General features: G+C 43.0%; 1 protein-coding gene across 3 annotated transcripts in view; it reads left to right on the top strand.

Annotated features, from left to right (window-relative positions):
* The window catches only part of Nck2 (NCK adaptor protein 2), a 153741-nt gene that overhangs the window by 81983 nt on the left and 52270 nt on the right, over positions 1–19488 (top strand). For all 3 annotated transcript variants that reach the window (XM_045148140.1, XM_045148141.1, XM_045148139.1), the window contains one exon: positions 12742–12918. The gene's annotated coding sequence lies outside the window, so the exon portion shown is untranslated. The remainder of the gene's footprint in view (positions 1–12741; positions 12919–19488) is intronic.

The raw sequence follows: 19488 nt of genomic DNA, 5'->3' as shown, positions 1-19488 counted from the left end.
ACAGCAGGCATAACATGGTTGGTGTGCATAGCAGGTACGTGGTTGTGAAAGAGACTCACATGTAGAAGGAGTGTGGGTGATGTGCTCTGGTAATTTTAGGATAATTTTAAGAGATTTTTAAAAATTTTATTTATTTATTTGAGAGAGATTGGTGGGGGGGGGGGGAGAGAATGGGCACACCAGGGCCTCTAGCTACTGCAAACGAACTCCAAACACATGTGCCACCTTGTGCATCTTGCTAATGTGGGTACTGGGGAATCAAACCTTAGACTTAGCAGGCAAGTGCCTTAACCAGTAAGCTATCTTTCTACCCCCATTTTAGGTTTAATTTAAAATACCTAAAAGTACTTAAAAAGCACAGTGCTATTAAAATTTAATTCATTTACAATAATTAGATCTTATGTGTTAAATTTTTATAACTATGAGCTTTTAAAGTTTTCCATCATATTTTTCATTAAAAGAAATTAAATTGGGCTTATAGAACTTACTTAAATATACATTTAAATATACATACATGCCTATATATATATATGGAAAAGAAAAGATAGATAGATGGGGGGATCAGAATGGGCACACCTGGACCTCTAGCTATGGTAAACGAACTCTAGCCAGATGCATATACCATCTTGTGCATCTGACTTATATAGGTACTGGGGAATTGAACTTGGGTCCTTAGGCTTTGCAAGCAAGCACCTTAGCTACTGAGCCATCTTTCCAGTCCAGAACTTAGAGTTTTAACTGAACTATTGTACCTTTTGACTAGATGAATCTTCTTTTTTCCCTACCCAAAGTCCCTAGCAACCAACTTTTTGCTCTGTATTATTTGAGTTGAGATTATGCACTATTTATCTTTCTGTGCCTGATTTATTTCATCATGTCCTCTTAGTTCATCTATGCTGCAGCAAGTGATGCCATTTCCTGCATTGATAGGACTGAGTAATAACTCTGGTGTGTTTGTCTCATGTTCTGTTATCATTTATACCTCAGTGGACACTTGCATGGTTTTCATGTTGTTACTACCTTTTTTTGTGGAAAAATTTGAATTTCTATGTCATTCCACATTTTGTATAACTTTATAGAATATATTTATTGACTCCTGAATACCAGCCTTGCTAAGGATGCTGTGTATTTATGGAGTACTATAGTGTTAACTCTACTCGGGGATGGAGTATATTTATGGGGCACTATATTACCATCCCTACTCAAGTATTGGGAAAGCAGATTCAATTAATGTATTCCCCAGAGGCAGGAGAGGATAATGTGTTTTGGCTTTTGTCCCTTCAGTTTCTTAGAAGCAAGTCCATTCTGCAGAGCCTTTTCAGTCACCAGTAATTTCTGTAATTAAGGAGATATTCCTACAGCCTTCTGACAAACTTTCTGCAGCCTTGGTTCCAGATTTTGGACATTCTATATACTCAGGGACTTCTCAGATGCCAAAGGTGGGGTGGTTCAGTCTTTTGAGCCTCATCATACCCTTGTCTCATTGCTGTAAGTGATCCTGATGTTGATAGTTCTGTTCTATTTCTTAACAGACAGGCTTTCCAGACTGTAAAAAATACCTGATAAGATGGGTTGTTCAGATTCACAGCTTGAATTTAGTTTGTGGTTGATTGGTACCATTGCTTTGGGACTGTGGTGGCATATCACCATCAAAGTCAAACTGACCACCTCAAAACCAATACCTGAAAGAGAGAACGATGAAAGGGCTGAGGTCTCACAATCTCTGTTGAGGACACAGCCCCAGTGACCTAAAGACCTGCCACCAAATCTCACCTCTTAAAGTCTTTACTAATTCCTTCATGCCAAGCTAGAAAACAAGCCATGAACATAATGGTCCAGACTCTAGTAGCCAGCCGGATCTTTGGGAGTAAGGGTGGAGTCTAATAGCACTTCCTATCCTGACATAAGAGATTTGCATCAGCCCCTGTGGTTTCCTCACCTGTAAACACAGTGGCTTAATCCTGAGTTGAAGGGAACAGTGGCCCTGGCCAGAACAGCTCTCTGGATATTTCCATCCTGTGATGCAGAAGTGTGTGAATGAAAGCCTTCACAGGTTCATTGTCTTGCTAAAATTAATGTGGCTCTAAAATAACACTCAGGTGCTGTAGTGGAAGGGGAGAGGAAATAGGTTCTGATTTGATAAACTGGGTGATGGGAAAACTCGGATTTATAAAAGCAATAAAATATTCATCACATGGAAAAATAAAAATAGCACTTTTCTTTCATAGAAAAGCCACTAAGGTCCAGACATGGTGGTGCACTTGGGAGGCAGAGGTAGGAGGATCACTGTGAGTTGGAGGCTACCCTGAGAGGCTACACAGGGAATTCCAGGTCTACCTGGGCTAGAGTGTGATCCTACCTTGAAAAACAAAAAAATAAAAATAAAAAAATTTAAAAAATCCACAGCGAATGCCAGGCATGGGTATACCTGTGATCCCTAAAATTGGGAGGCAGAGGGAGAATCATGATTTGAGGCCAGCCTGGGTGATGTGGCAAATTGAAGGCCAACCTAAGCTATATAAAGAGATCCTATGTTGAAAGGAGAGGAAGAGGAAGGGAAGGGGGGAAGGGAAGAAAAGAAAAAGAAAAGAATTTTAGCTGTACATAGCTAATCAAAATATAATTTTAGTATAAAATCTTGTTTGGTTTCTCAGTAGAGGTATTTGGGGACATGTGTACATCCCAGGGTGGTGTGGGCTTGTCCCCAGTGACACTTCGTTCGAGCCACTCCTTGTAAGCTTCCAGCCCCTTAGAGGCTCATCTGCCCCTCAAGATAGTTAAGAACTGAAGACTCCATACTCACTCAATGCTTCAAGCGTCTTCATAATTTTTTTCTAAATATTTTTTATTCATTTTTACTTATTTATTTGAAAGTGACAGAGAGAGAGAGGGAGAGAAAGACAGATAGAGAGGGAATGGGCGTGCCAGGGCTTCCAGCCACTGCAAATGAACTCCAGACGCATGTGCCCCCTTGTGCATCTGGCTAATGTGGGTCCTGGGGAAACGAGCCTCGAACCAGGGTCCGTAGGCTTCACAGGCAAGCACTTAACCGCTAAGCCATCTCTCCAGCCCGTCTTCATAATTTTTAGCATTAAATTTTATGTATCTTTTCCAAGTTGGGATGATGGAGTAAGATATTCCTTCTTTCTAGAAAGACCTCCAAAGTTGGGGGAAAGCACAGCGCCTGCCCTTGGGGAAAGTCTCATTTGAGGATAGGAGCTGGGGACAGGCCTAAGGAAAAAGGCTAGGCTTCATGCTCAATAAAGAGATCCTATGTTGAAAGGCGAGGAAGAGGAAGGGAAGGGGGGAAGGGAAGAAAATTAAAAAAGAAAACCTCCAACATGTTCTATTTACTGAACCACTGAGTAAGTGGAAACTCTCAGTGCCTGGCACTCTGTCAGCATTGGGTCCCTGCCTTTGAGATTAAGTCTCCTAAGTACAGCTGCCACCTTACTAGAAATGTCAGGGGTTGAGGGACCATGTGGAAAACTCCAGCAAGCATGAATTCACATAGTACAGAATGCCCCACCTTCTACATGACAAACATGCCATCATGTACATACAAATAAAGTAGGTTGAAAATGACTTCAGAGATATACTAGAAATTGTAGTTTGTGGATAATTTGAATCCTCATTCAAATAATCAATTATAGAAAGATGTTTACAAGACAGATGGGAAAATCAGGACACAAAGTAGAGATGTAAGATTTATATTAAGGCATTAATATTTTTGATGTGATAATAGTTATACTAATCTTTTGGGGTCTGTACTGAGGTGTTTATATGCAAACTATATTGTGCATGTAGTTTGTTTTGAAGTTACTTGGTGAGGGATGTTGTATGCACTTGTAATTGCTGAGGGTGGGTGACAGTGTATATGGAATACACATATATTGGGTCTACTTTTGTATTTGGGCAAACACTGTCATTATAATGAAAAGCAGCATGATTATGGTACAGTGGTGAAGGATGGTACCCCACAGCTTCTCACGGGTAAGGAAGAGAGTCAGTGTTGGGCTCTCTCAGGTGCTGTTGCTTAAACTGGGTGTGGGAGAGTAAATAGGTGTGGAGAACTAGTGAATAACTTCCTTCTTGTGTACAGGAGGAAGGAGTTAGGTGATAATCTGGTTTGGGCGGTCCAGTTTTGACACTGATTCCCCCAACAGTTCATTCCTGAATTCACTCATGAAATGTTATAAAATTCCTATTCCCTGTGTTCCATGTCATGAGATTTCACAGTTGACATTCTCGTGAAAGGCTTAAGCTGCCATAAAAAGTGCCAGGAACTGAGGGCTTGAACAACAGGCATCTATTTTCTCACAGCTCAAGAAGCTGGAGGTCCATGACCAAGATGTCATCGGAATTATTTGTTTCTGGGACCTCTGTCCTTAACCACCTTCTTGCTGTCTTCACATAGTTTTCCTTTCTCTGCCCATTAAAAACACCAGTCCTATTGGAATAGGGTCTGCCATATGTGCTTCATTCTAATTTAATTACCTCTTTAAATCTTGGATCCGGGCTGGAGAGATGGCTTAGCGGTTCAGCGCTTGCCTGTGAAGCCTAAGGACCCCGGTTCGAGGCTCGGTTCCCCAGGTCCCACGTTAGCCAGATGCACACGTCTGGAGTTCGTTTGCAGTGGTTGGAAGCCCTGGCGCACCCATTCTCTCTCTCTCCCTCTATCTGTCTTTCTCTCTATGTCTGTTGCTCTCAAATAAATAAATAAAAAATGAACAACAAAAAAATTTTAAAAAAAATCTTGGATCCAAGTCCACTGCTATTCTGAAGTACTGGGAGCTAGAACTTAAACATGGGACTTTTGGAGAAGTCACAGTGGAGCTCACAGCAAATGGTATCCCCAAACCTTTGCAGTGGAGGAATTGCCATGACATGTTGAAGGAACCCAAGCAAAACAATGTTTAACTGCCCCTGAAGCCATACTGGGCATCTTCCCAGTCATGCTTTTGAAGGGCTCGCTCTTTCTTTCTTTTTTTCTTTTTGTTTCTTGAGGAAGGTTCTCACTCTAGCGCGCGCGCGCGCGCGCGCGCGCGCGCGCACACACACACACACACACACACACATTGACAACTTGTATACTTACAACAAACCATGGTATTTCCCTCCCCTCTCCCACTTTCCTCTTCATAACTCTGCTCTCTGTCATATCCCCTCCCCCTCTCAATTAGTCTCTTTTTAAATTTGATGTCATCATCTTTTTCTCCTTATTATGAGGGTCTTGTGTGGGTATTGCTAGGCACTGCAAGGTCTTGGATATCATGGCCAAGTTCTGTCTGGGCAGTTGTATGTAGAGAGTGGTATCCTTCCTTTTGCTCTTACATTCATTCCACCACCCCTTCTGCAGTACACTATGAGCCTTGTAGGGTGTGAGATGTATCAGTACTGAACACTCCTCTGTCCCTTCTCCTCAGCACTATGTTGCCTTTTGGGCCATCCCAGTGGTCATCACCATGTGATAAGAGAAGCTTCTTTAACCAGAAGTGAGAGTAGCATTAATATGTGAATATGAACATTAAGTCTAGTGCTTTCAGGGCAGTTTGTTGAGAATAATATATGCATTTATCTAGGCTTTTGATTGGGTTTTCAGTACCAGGCATGTATTCCCTCCCATAGAGCAGGCCTTCAGTCCAATTAGAGAGCCATTGGCTTCCCCCAGAGCCTACATGCCACTATGGCACTCACTCAGTCATTTGGCCTGTCTGGCCACACTTGAGTCTTCTAGTGTCTACTGTTTTCATCTCTGATGACTTCTGTCTCCCATAAAGCTGTATATAGTGCAGCTTTAAGTTTTCTGGGCTACAAGGAGATGGTTTTTTGCTCATTACCAGCTTGATTTCTCAGTGACTCTGCTGCTCAGGCACATGAAGTCTTCAGCAATAGGTTACCATCTCTTTCTCATGGGAAACCAAGGGCCTTGGCAATAGGCTGTCATATTTTGGAGTTAACAGGGACCTCCCTAACCAACAACTCACTGGAAGCTATCCCACCCCTGGCACCGAAAATTTTCTTTTTCTTTTTTTTTAAATATTTTTTGTTTATTATTTATTTATTTATTTGAGAGGGACAGACACAGGGAGAAAGACAGATAGAGGGAGAGAGAGAGAGAGAATGGGAGCGCCAGGGCCTCCAGCCACTGCAAACGAACTCCAGACGCATGCGCCCCCTTGTGCATCTGGCTAACGTGGGTCCTGGGGAACTGAGCCTCGAACTGGGGTCCTTAGGCTTCACAGGCAAGCGCTTAACTACTAAGCCACTCTCCAGCCCTGAAAATTTTCTAGTAACAATCTATGGCTTCTGAATGTGCCATTATTCAAGAAAGTAGATTTTCATATGTCTTATTCAGAATATCTTGAATTTTGAATGACCCTTTCCCCCCGTCCTTCTTTTACACAATCTCTTCCCCTGACCTCACTTAGGCCTTTTCCTGCCTGTAATCTGTTCTTCTACTTACATATACAATACCATCCCTTTAAGACCTTCCCTTTCCTCCTTCCTTTGTAGCCTTTTTCTAGCTTACTGGCCCCTGCTACTGATTTTTGGTTCCTGATCACACACAAATCTATACATTTGTAGCTAGGATCCACATATGAGGGAGAACATGTCTGCATGCTGTTTATTGGTGGTGTGTGCCCATCTGGATAATGAGTGGTGGTGCACCTATGATCCCAGCAGCAGGGGGATCTTGAGTTCGAGGCCAGCTTGGACTTCATAGCTAGCCTCAGTATCAAAACACAAAACATAGAACAATAGTAAAACAGGAAAAGAACATTGGTGAATCTTTTACAAATACTGGATGTGTGTGTGCTTAGATTATCATTATGATGCTCGGAGGTATTCCAAGCATTTTGCCACTAACAAGAGAGAGAAGGCTTGGACTAGTGGAAAGATGCACATGGATACCTTCGCAGACCTAGAGGACAGAATGCTGTCTGGTTTAGTATGAGGCTACCATTAAATAAATAGAACGAAATATGCATAAACCTTTGGTAGTAAGATTGCTAGTCGAAGTCTTGTGTTAGAATTTTTAGTTGGCATATTATAACATTTAAGTTTTTTTTTCAGAGTAGGGTTGCACTCTAGCCCAGGCCAACCTAGAATTCACTACAGAGTCTCAGGATGGCTTCAGACTCACAGTGGTCCTCTTACTTCTACTTTCCCAGGGCTGGGATTAAAGATGCGTACTCCCATGCCTGGCTTACATGTAAGTTTTAAGTTTAAGTTCAGATTCGTTTTAGTAATAGCATTCTGACTTTCTTGCTGTTTTAAATAAGCTTTGATAAACTCTGAGTACCACACATTCAAATTTTGACAATCTAAGATCCATTATTGTTGCAGTCATGTTTGCATTGCTGCCAGAAAACACTTGACCAAGAGCAGCTTGTGAGAAAAAAGGGTTTATTTTGGCTTACATGTGTGAGGGGAAGCTCCATCGTGGCAGGGGAAAATGATGACATAAGCAAAGGGGGGAACATTACATCCTCACCAACATTAGGTGGACAACAGCAACAGGGAGTGTGCCAAACACTGTTAAGAGGAAACTGGCTGTAATATCCATAAGCCCGCCCCCTATAATACACTGCCTCCAGGAGGCTTTAATTCTCAAATTGCCATCAGCTGGGGACGTGGCATTCAGGACACCTAAGTTTAAGGGGGAAACCTGAATCACACCATTATATTCCATCCCTGGCCCCCATAAACTGATAACCATACATGATGTAAAATGCAATGCATTTCTTCTAACTTTAAAAGTCTCCATAGTTTTTATCAATCCCAATAATGTTCAAACATCCCCATAGTCTACAGTCTTTTTTAACTGAGCTATAATACCAAAAATAAACCAAAACACCCATAATGGCAGAGAATACACATTCACACTGCAATGGCATTGGGCATAGCAAAGAAATATTCAATCAATACAAGATTTAAACAGGGCAAACATCAAATTCTGTAGCTCCAAGTCAAATAACTCAGTGACAAGTCTCCAAGTCCAGTAATCCTAACCAGCAGCAAGTCTCTGGTATTCCAATTCTGCCCCTCCAGCTAGGCTACTCACAGTCTTGGAAAATTTCATCTGGGGCTGGAAGCTCTCCTAAGCAGCCATCTCGTGTTCCTGGCATCTCTCCACTGTAATCCACGGTTCATCCTCATGGCCCTGTGGGGTCTCCATGCAGGCATCCAGCAAACCGGCTTCACACTGCCCATGGCTATTTCTAAAACACAAGATTGTGTTGCAAATTCAATGACCCTCTCTTTCCTGCATTTCTTATAATCCACAATTCACAATTCAGGGGGGAATAAAGCAGACTTTAAAGAACAGGGCACTCTTTCAGCATTATGACCCCTTCAAAAGATTGCATTCTTTCTGTTGTCCCAATGCAGGTCACCTCAAAGGTTGTAATTTTCTTACAATCACAACTGAACAGGCAGCAGTTTGAGCCCAAAGATTTTTCTTTCTGTGCCATATCCCTCTGCTCTCACTAGTCCATTTCTACACAAAACAACCCTGCCCAGGTTCTCAGGACATGGGCCTAACAGCAAGCTTCTCACACAGACTGCTTCTAGCCCAATTCAGGTAAAGCTCTTTCTCACTCTCATAAGCCAAACCTCACAGTCCATAGTTCTTATTACATTCAGATCTTTCAACTGTGACCAGAATATTCCATCAAGCTGTGCTTACAGCACTGCAAAGCTTCTCTTAGGCCAAGGTTTCAAATCCTTCCACATTTCACTTGAAAATGACCACGCACACAGGTGTCTAGCAGCAATGATCCTATGTCTTGGTACCAACTTTCATTATTGCAGTCAGGTTCACAATGCTGCCAGAAAACGCTTGGCCAAGAGCAGCTTATCGGGGAAAAATGGGTTTCTTTTGGCTTATGGGCTCGAGGGAAAGGTCCATGATGGCAGAGGAAAATGATGGCATGAGCAGAGGGAGGACATCATCTTCTCACCTACATCAGTTGGACAACAGCAGCAGGAGACTGTGCAAAACACTGATAAGGGGAAACTGGCTATAACACCCATAAGCCTACTCCCAACAATGCACACTGCCTCTAGGAGACCTTTAATTCCAAATCTCCATCAGTTGGGAACCTAGCATTCACCATACCTAAGTTTATGGAGACACCTGAATCAAAACACCACAATTACCATTTGCCATAAAATTATAGAATTGTGGTTGGGTCTCATCAATTGCTCAGGGTTGTGGGTGAGTCCTACATCCCCATCCTTGTCCACTGCTTGGTTGCTGCTGCTTTTTGTCCATTTTCTTTTCTTCATTATATGTGGTTATTCTACTGTTCATAGTGTTGTTCACTTTTCAGACCTGGGGTATTAAAAAATAAGAAGCATTATTCCAGAGTATAGAATATGAGAGCTTAAAATCTAACCTTTCTCCCCTTCCTTAAATAGTGACCTCAGTCTCATGTCATGGTGGCCATGTAGAGTTAGAATTAAAACTGGTTTTTTTCAATCCCATGTTCACAATCACCTGCTAATCAACATGATAACAAGTGTTCCTCCTTGAATCAATATAATTCTAGGCCAGCACAGGAACACGTGGTGTTTTTCCATCTGAAGACAGTTTTGTGTTGCCTTTTAGAGATTTTGAAACCAGGAAGTAGATCTCAGTTCTCTCATCAGGAGCATCAGTGCCAGGGTGGTAGCCAGCAGAAGCCATGTGCTTGGAGGCCTTTACGTTTCACAGGGGCTACTTCTAAGCAGTTTGTCAGTTCTCACCAGGTTCCACCTTTCCACCAGTGAAGCCAGAGCTGAGTGTCTGAAGCCACTCGCTTGCTCAAGAAGACTTGGGTGGCTTTGTTCAGTGTCCGGAACAGTGTCTCCACTTGGATAAAGTTTCAGGAAGGATGAGAGAGGCATTTCAGTGTCTCGAGGGTTATGCTATTCTTTTTTCTTTTTATACCAAAAGAAAACCCTGCCTGTAGCATTGTCTTCTGACAAAGGGCCAGCCAGGGCTCTTCTCTTCATGCTATCTAGTCTGGAAATCTGAAGCCTTGTGCTCAAAAAGTTTCAGATTTTGATGTCTTTTAAATTTCAGATCTTTGGATGGAGGATGTAAAACTAGTAATATCTATGCAAACATTTCAAAATCTGTACTACTTCAGTCTCCATGCATTTCACACAAGGGTTACTCATGTAAGGTGTGGTTATGACACACTATAGGCTATATCTGTTATCCTCCCCACCAGATACTGTGTGGGTCTTCCCTTATTGACGTCATATAACCTAGTATTGCTTGGTTTGAGTCAAAGCTGACCTTTATGGTGGCAGACATTCTAGACATGTGGCTGTATCAGGCAGTAGCCCTTTATGGTGATCTTTTCAGGGTGAAAGACCATGCTGGCTTTGAAATAGGACCAGTATGTGTTGCTATTCTTGCTGATGGGATGGCTTCTGGCTGAAGGACCAGCACTTTCTCTTGGGCTGCTGTGTGGTTTGGGGATGCTTGAGCATAGCCACATGGGCCAGTGCATGTTCTCTGCTTCTGTCCGTCAAGAAGAGGAGAGTTGGGTCCCCTGAGCTTTGTGAATGGTGATTACCACTTGCTGTTAACTTCAGCCATCTAGACAAGTGGTTGGCCTGTCTGAAGCAGGGAGAGTTGTAGTGTCTGGCAACTTCGTGCTCACAGGACACACTTTTGGCTGTCACCAGAACACGGTGCCCAACCCTTACTACCCCAGTGGCTGTGCTAGAGTAAGTATCAGAAAACTCAGGTTCATGGCTCAGTCTACACCAGGTGGGCCTGGGCTGCACTTGCTTTTCTGTTGGCAGAGTGTACATGTCTCCACTGCCATAGCAGCAGAGGGGCAGGGGGAGTGCAAGTGAGTTCCTACTTCTAAAGTCTGTTTAGGAATAGCCTTTAATCTCTCTGCTGTGTTTGGGATCTTAAATGTCCCCTCAAAGACCATGTGTCTATGACTCTTGGGGAGGGGGTGACACCTAGGAGACAGAAGGTATGCCTTTGAAGGGCTGGGCCACTTCTGTTCTTCACTTTCTGGCCGTCATGATGTGGCCAGCTTTGCTACACCACGTACTCCTTCCATGATGTTCTGCCTTGCCACAGGTCCCAGAGCCACCAGCCATGGACTAAATTCTCTTAAGTTCCTGAGCCAAGATAACTCTTCCTTATAAGTTAATTATCAAGAGTATTTTGTCATAGCAATAGAAAGCTGTCTAGCCCACACACTGGGAAAGTTTCACCTCTATAAATTCAGGTATTAATGTCTGCCCTGGGAGGCTTTTGGAAAGACTCAGTATCGTGTGCTCAGGCTCAGCACTTACAGAGGGAAGTCCCTATATGGACAGCTCAAACTGCTGCCCAAGTAGCCTCTAGAATTGGGCTAGGAAAGCCTGACTTCAGGCAAATTCACTTTTTAATTAAAATCTTAAAAAGGTAACTTCTCCAACAGCACCTGAAAATACAAATTCAGAGGTGGTTTGGGGTGGGAGCAGAGCTGCCCAGCACATTGGCATGTGGTAGCTGCTTTCCTTAGTAAGTGAGTGGCTTAGATAGTATAGTTTCCTGTGATAAATAACTGTGGGTCAAGACTGAGTCTAGATACCAGCATTTCCATTTCAGGGGACCATCATACCGAAACACATTACTTCATACTGTAAGACAGAAAGAAATGTATAATTTTCTAATGTAGCTAAATCTTGACCAATTCCAGTATTCCTAGTGCATTAGGTTATCACCTTTTCTTGCATTAAATCATCAGTTTTAAAAATCATCCAGTGGGTGTTTAAGATAATGCTAGAGAATGCATAAGGGATTCATTTTGAAATCAAAATTTATGAACTTGCTTTGTAACACTTTTATGATAGCCCTACTAGAATTATCTTTTCCTGTTTGACTAAAATAGAATTTGATTTTTCTGCAAGGTTTTTAACATTTTGGGTCATAATCATGCTAGAGATGAACTAATAGATCTTCTCCGAGTGAGCTGTCAAGACAGATCCCTTTTGAGTTTCAAATGTAATTAAAGATGCCAGTGAACTCACTTGGAAGTCCACAGCTCACTTCAGAATCCCCATGTAAATGCTGCTTGAGACTGAAAACGTATACCCAAGTGCTATGTGCTCAAGGAACATGGCAACAAAGTTGCCATGGGCTCGGGGGGGGGGGGGGTCGGTCGTGGGCACTGTGTTCACCTGTGTCTGGCTGCTCTCCCCTGAGCCTCCTTATAGCTTTAGAGCGCTATTTTCAAATTTCCTGGGGGCAGGATGCTGTACGCCCAAGGACAGCGTCTCAGTGGACGTTTAGAACCAGGCAGCATAAGAGAACAGCATTTTGTAGCACCTTCATGCTCTCTCCTTCTTTGCCATTGAGTCCCAGGCTTGCCTCCTGTGTACCTAGCAAACTTTCTTTTGTTTGTGGTAAGCTTTGAGGGATGTAGATCAGGGAGAGGAGGGCTGGAGGCACTTGGCAGAGCCCTCTGTGCCATGCCTTCTCTACCTGCTGTCCTTATGGTACATACTTGACCCTCTCAGGACCTGTAGTAAACCTGATGCCAGGAAGGGAAGGCAGTGAAGCGTAAGGGTGTTAATGTTGAGTAGACATTTTATAGCATGGAGTAACATTTGTTTTATGCGAATAAACCAGGGTTTTTTTTTTGTTGTTGTTGTTGCTTTTGTTATTATTGCATGGTTAATTGAAACCAAGGAAGCAAGCATATCTAATTCATGTTCCTTTTTATGTCTTTATAGATTTCATAGGTTCCTTTTATACAAGCGATGTCTCACATCATATGTCTGTTCTGAGATTTGAGTTGGAGTTGAGAGTCTGGGGCACCTCCGCAGCTTTGAACTTTCCAGGTGTCATCAGCTCATCTTTTTGAAGAGTTCTCCATTTTGCCAGTCACCTCTTGTAACTGTGTGCCAAAGGTAAGCCTGCAGTTTCTGTGTAAAACACTTGGTAGAAGCTAGTTGTCTTTGCCTCAGATGCTTAATTAGCACATTCATTTTTAAACTAATATTATGGCAGATGTGCCCCTGATTTGTTGAACAGCCTTAAATTTAAGATTTTAAGTGACATTGTTCAGACACTGAGTTACCCCTTTTAGCATTAGAATGTACATAGGAAGTGTATAGAACAGTGGACACCTCCTTTCCATATGATGAAGCAGGGCCTCTGCTCCTCTCACTTGACATGTGGTCCTAGAACATTTGTTGAACTGGGGCTCACTGTGTCCTGTGTGGGGACGGGGAGCACACTGAGAGAGAAGAGTGGCTTTTAGCCTCGTCAGGCTTGATTCCAGCCTGATGCTGAGAGGAGGGCAAGTCCACATCAGAAGAAAGACAAGCAAACAAAGGATTTCTAGGGAGGTTTTACCTGCACGTGAGAGATGTGCTCAGCATGTGTTAGAAGAAAATGTTCACTGCAATAGTGAATTCTGGGACCAGGGGTCCCCGTATAAGTGATACTGGTGGATCAACACACATGGCTGTGTGACAGAAATCCACTTGTGGAGTGAGGGGGTGGTTGCCTGGCCTGGTGTTATCTGGGCAAGCACTCTACCAGTATGTTACAACTGTACCCACAAAACATATCTTTTGGTCTTGGGCTAGAGAGATGGCTTAGTGTTAAGGCACTTGCCTACAAAGCCAAAGGACCTAGGATTGATTCTCCAGTACCCATGTATGCCAGATGCACAAAGTGGTGCGTGTGCCTGGAGTTCATTTGTAGCAGCTGAAGGCCCTGGTGTGCCCATTCTCTCTCTCCCTCCTTCTCAAATAAATAAATAAAAATTAAAAGAAAATCTTTTGGTCCTTACCCACAGTTTGAGGTTATTTGACGTAGGATGTGAGTGACGACTGCTGCGCAGTGCATGCAGTCAGTCTGCTGTCCCACCCTATGAGCATCCAGAAGTGCTATTTGAGGTGGCGCGATTTCACCTCCACAGCCTTGTCTCAGAACTACAGGGGTGACTAACACCCATGCTAAGTCTTCCCTTTCCTTGGAAACCTTATTTTGCCCCTGTTGTTTACAGATTGTCTTAAGATGTTCGTGAATCTATAATTTTAGACCCTGAAATCTCTTGGCATAATAGTTTCTACAAATTTATTTTTGTATAATTTAGAATTTTCTTTTCCTTGGTCAGAAACAATTACTGGGATGCTTTGTAGATGTTCACTTTCTTCTTCACCATTAAAAAAAAAATCTTTTATAACATTCTTAATTTCTGTTGTGCCCGTTTTGAATATGGCATTCAGAGTGCTATTGCATTAATATATACTATTTCATAAAGGTATAGTTAAGTGCCCCTTGGTACCCATGATGATTTTCTTTAGAGAAAATGACCCATCTTGCTTATTTGGGGGTGGTTGTTCATTATGATTTCAGAGCTAGGTCCTGACTTTGAATCAAGAGCTGACTGACACTCAGATGTGGGAGCTTGATTCCAAGCCCTCCCCCATGCTTGCTATTGCAGCCCTGCCCATGGGGGGTACTGTTGAGCTTCAGGTCTATCTGGCCTTCATAGGGTTCTCTTTCTGAGTGTCTGCATGACAACCCCATGATGGGCATGGGGGCCGGGGGTGGAGGTATCCCAACCCCAGCAGATTTAGTTACGTAAGAAATCTCAGACTCCTGGTGACTTTATCTATATCTATATCTATATCTATATCTATATCTATCTATATCTATATCTATATCTATATCTATATCTATATCTATATCTATATCTATATCTATATATAGAAAATAGTCACTGCAGTAGAACCTTTTTAGACTACGTCATTTTTAGATGTGGTCACCTTTTAATCCACTTGTCAAATCTCAAGGGAATTTCCATTACAAATTACAGATCCTCATATCTGACTGACAGGATTCATAAATAATTCATCAGGCACTGCTTATGAGGAAGTTCTTTATCATCGGTGACATTGACAGATATGGAGTTCTTGGTCTTCTTCCAGAGTGTGGCGAGGAGCGCTGTGCTCGCTTCTGGTGTGGGGCTGGGCTGCACATGCAGCGGGCGCATTTTACAGGCCAGGCGGTGGCAGACTCCTATGCGTTATCTCACAAGCATGATTACATGAATATCTGTGCCTATGTAGTGTTAAAGAGTTGCTTTTATTTCATAAGGTGATGAGACCTACACAGAAATCCCAGTTTGCTTTTTAAAGCTTACTTTTGTGGTTTAGGAAAATGTTAACTGAGAAATCCTAAGATGTGACCTGTCTTATAATAAGTACTAATTGTGAACACAGCCCACTTCAGGCTGTTTTCCTAGTGCTGTTTTAGTGCTGAGTTTTAGCATCTGTAAAGCAAGACATAATACCATTGCAGACACCCCTCATGTCCTGGGAGCATGGACTGGACTCAGCTAGGTCACATAGAGATGTTGCCTGTGTGGCCCCTGTCGTAGAGATCTGTTATCAGTCTGGTGCCCAGGCAGTAATGCACTGGCCCTTTCAGCACGAGTCTAGGAAGGCTCCAAGGATGTTGCATTGGGACATGTTTCAAAGAATGAGAGGACACATGCAGAGACACAGACACAGGCCAGGCCAGGGGAATGAGGTTGAGAATGGATCCTGGAGACCAGGACAGTGAGCAGTGGGGTGGGGACCAGACATTGCTCTTTGTTAGTAGTCTTTGGTGTGGCAGCAGGAAGCACAGAGGCTGGGCAGCCTTTCCCTCATGGCGTCGGAAAGAAGTGAGAGTGAGCAGTGCTGGCTGGGGAGAACAGTGATGGGAGGGCAGACTTGGATGCATTTCCTACTTACTGGGTTCCCAAGATGTGTACCCCCCCCACCCCAGGCTTATACATCGTGTGGGATGAGAGCACTTAGAGAAGGATGGATACCTGTGATGCATTGGAGAGAAGCCCAAGTGGGTCTTCAGGACCCTGTTCCCAAAGGTACAGTCTCCTGTCCTGCATTCTAATCTGCCCATGGAAGTAGCAGAGTTTTGGGAACCTTTCGCTCCTAACTTGCCCACTCTGGGGGAGTGGACTGGAACAATAGTAATGCACACTTCTTCATACTAGAATTGTCATATTTTCAAATGCACAATCTGCATGTAATTCCTTCTATATGTTATTGAAAATTGACAATTCTCCATTGTTGGAGGTGGCTATTGCTTGGTGGGAATGGAGGAAGTGAAGGATTTTAATGCTGTGCTGAAGGTTTTATTTCTCTTTTGAAAAGCTATTGAGTGCTGGGGAGATGGCTCAGGTTTTGTTTAAAGTACTTACTTGCAAAGCCTGACTGCCTGGTTTCAATTTTCCAGTGCTCATGTAAAGCCAGATGCACAAAGTGGCACATGCATCTTGAGTTTGTTTGCAGTGGAAAGAGGCTCTTAAATGTGCTCATACTTTCTCTCTCTCAAATAAATGAATCAAACCCTTTTTTTTTTTTTTAAACAAAAGAAAAGCTATTGGGAGTTTTTTCAATGGAAAAGTATCTTTTTAAAAGGTAGAAAGATTTGGGGAGGAAAAACAGTGTCTTAGGTAACAAGATCTGAGGATTAACTAAACAGACCTGAATTTCACTAACTTGTCAGTTCTTAATAGGGATATTTGGGATGTAAATGTCAACCATGATCCTATCTGTGTCCTGCACAGTGACAGCAGTAGCTTTGCATAATTAAGCAGGAGAAAATGAAAGGTAAAACTTACCATTTTTACATCCATCAGAAGGCTGCTTGATAATATTTCTTGTACTTGCCTTCACATTGGCTCAATTTATTAAATATATTTTATTTATTTTTTATTAGAAAGAGAGAGAGAGAGAGAAAGAATGGGCACTCCCGAGCCTCCAGCCACTGCAAATGAATGACAGACACATGCATCCCCTTGTGCATCTGGCTTACATGGACCCTGGGGAATTAAATCAGGTTCCTTTTGGCTTTGGAGGCAAATACCTTAACCACTAAGCAATCTCTCCAGCCCCACATTGGCTCAATTCATATGAGAACAGTTTTCTCCAGAGTTTATACATGTATTAATTTATTTTGCATTACTGAAACAAAAGGCCAGAAGCTAGGGATCATTACAAAGAAAAGTTTGTTTAACTCACAGTTGTGGAAGTCTGGTGAGATCCTTCTTGCTGGCAGAGTCCTGAGACAAACATATGTCTTCTAGTCTTTCTCTTTTTTAAAAGTTACCAAAATTTATTTTGGGGCCTGTACCCATGTATTAGAGTTCTCTAGAGAAACAGAACTGATAAAATGTACATATATTATCAAGGGGCAGGTATGAGATTCCATTACAGGATATGTGCTGGGGAGTCCAACAATAGCTGTCTGCAGGCTTGAGAGTCCAAGAACCTGGTTGCGGCTCAGTCTTAGCTGTCTCAGTCTGGCTCTGAAGGCCCATAGGATTCCTGGAGAGTCGCTGATCTTCAGTCCAGTTTGGAAGGCTGATGAAGCAGAATTCCAGTGTCTGTGAAGGATGATAGCAACAGGGAAGATTCATGCACCAGCAAGTAGCGTCAAGGCAGAAGGTCCCGTGTTTTCCCAGAGCTTCTTGCCATTTAGTTCACTGGAAGGGTCGCCTACTCTGGGGGAAACTCTTCCTCTTTCTGTCACTTTCCTAGAAACATCCTTATGGACCCGCCCAAGAGATAGGTCCTTTACTTGATTCCTCATCAGATCAAGTTCACAACATAAGTTAACCTTTAAAACACACTGACAGGGCTGGAGAGATGGCTTAGCGGTTAAGCGCTTGCCTGTGAAGCCTAAGGACCCCGGTTTGAGGCTCGGTTCCCCAGGTCCCACGATAGCCAGATGCACAAGGGGGCGCACGCATCTGGAGTTCGTTTGCAGAGGCCGGAAGCCCTGGCACGCCCATTCTCTCTCTCTCTCTGTCTTTCTCTCTGTGTCTGTCTCTCTCAAATAAATAAATAAATAATTTTAAAAAAAAACACTGACAATTCTGTCTAATCCTAATCAATCCACAAAGCCCCACCTGATAATATTAGTCACATTAAACTTCAGTCTTTTTACCTGATAATGGGGATTAAATTTCAACCACATGAACCTTGGAGGGCACTCAAACAGTATCTAAGCCATAGCAATATATTTAGGAAACTTGTTTTAATTTGCTGTGTAGTTTTTAGTGCAATCCAGCCTGTTGGTATTTGGGGGATTGCTAGTAAGTATCTCTGTCTCCTTCCGGGGGGTTATTAAGAAAGACATTTTACCTATGAAACTCAGTGCTCAGTCCTTTAGATTTTAGCACTCTAACTGCTGCAGCTATAGGACTTAAGGTCCCTGGATACTTGGAAGTGACTTATTGAGTTTCTGCAGAAATTGAGATGCAATTCCAGTTTCCTCACTGCTACTCAGTGGGACTCCTGGAGGTCCTGGGCCACAGCCTCTGGAGCTTAGATCAATTTCTTCTTCCTCTCCAGGTTGGTTCCAAGGTCCCCAAGTTGACCATAGCCTTTAATACTCCAGGCTTTGTAGTGGACAGATTTGTAATAATGGTGTAATTGCCCAGTAAATATTGACAACTACTTTATGAACAGCGTTACTTTCCCACAGTTACCCAAGTGGTGCAGTTAGTGCAAGCAATTGGAACCTGTTAGCAGGTGTCTGGCACAGGGTTTGTAGCCTCTTGTATGGTGTCTGGCCTCATGCAGACACATTAGCCCATGTGCTAGAAGGAAACAGGTTAGCATTTGGACCTAGATCTTTGCCTTACCTCAGCTTCCTTCCATTCTCACTATCTCATTTACCCTGCAAGTGACCCAGTAACTACCATTTCTCTGCATCCAGATTCCAGGCTCCTCCAGAGCAACTTGGCCAAGGCCCAGGCTCATTCGTGGCTCAGTCAGCTGGGAGCCCCTTCCTCTTGTTTCAAAGCCTTCTTACCATCACATGACCTTTCTTTGATACGCTGTCTCCCCATAGAAAAATCTCCAGTAATTAGGACTTTTTTTTGAAAGATAGGGTCTGCCTCTTGCCCAGGTTGACCTTAAACTCACTTAGAAGAGTCCATTTCTGAAACTAAAAAGAGGAAGTAGGGGAAAGGGACCCAAGTGGCAGTTTGAGCTGGACCAAGGCAAGTTTCCTGGCTTCCCAGCCCCACAGACACTGTTCCTTGGCTGTGCTAGGGTCACCTTGGACTAGAGATTCTGACTTAGGGTCAGACCTGCTGTAACAGAAATCCTTATAGATGGACAGGACCTGTTCAATGGTCACTTCCTTTCTTGGGGCACTCTGGTTGGAGCACAGCATATTAACGTTGCTGCTTCTCCTGTTCATGCGTGGTCAAAGAGATAACCCTTTTCTTAGGCTAAAGTAGTGACCAAAGTTGAGGCATGCCCCCTCCCCTCAATATCTTAGTTAATGCAATGCTCATGGAGTTTCACTTCCCAGAAAGCTCGAGAAACAGTTTGGCAAACTAAAACCACAAATCCTTGCCTACTCTACCTTCTTTTTCCACAGATCATAGCAGCTAAATAAATAACATTCTGTCTTATGTTTTTAAGCTGAAGTAGTTCTCC

The sequence above is a fragment of the Jaculus jaculus genome, chromosome 4 (assembly GCF_020740685.1).
Source record: "Jaculus jaculus isolate mJacJac1 chromosome 4, mJacJac1.mat.Y.cur, whole genome shotgun sequence".
In the NCBI taxonomy this organism is placed as follows: Eukaryota; Metazoa; Chordata; class Mammalia; order Rodentia; family Dipodidae; genus Jaculus; species Jaculus jaculus.
This window is presented reverse-complemented; position numbering and strand designations above follow the sequence as displayed.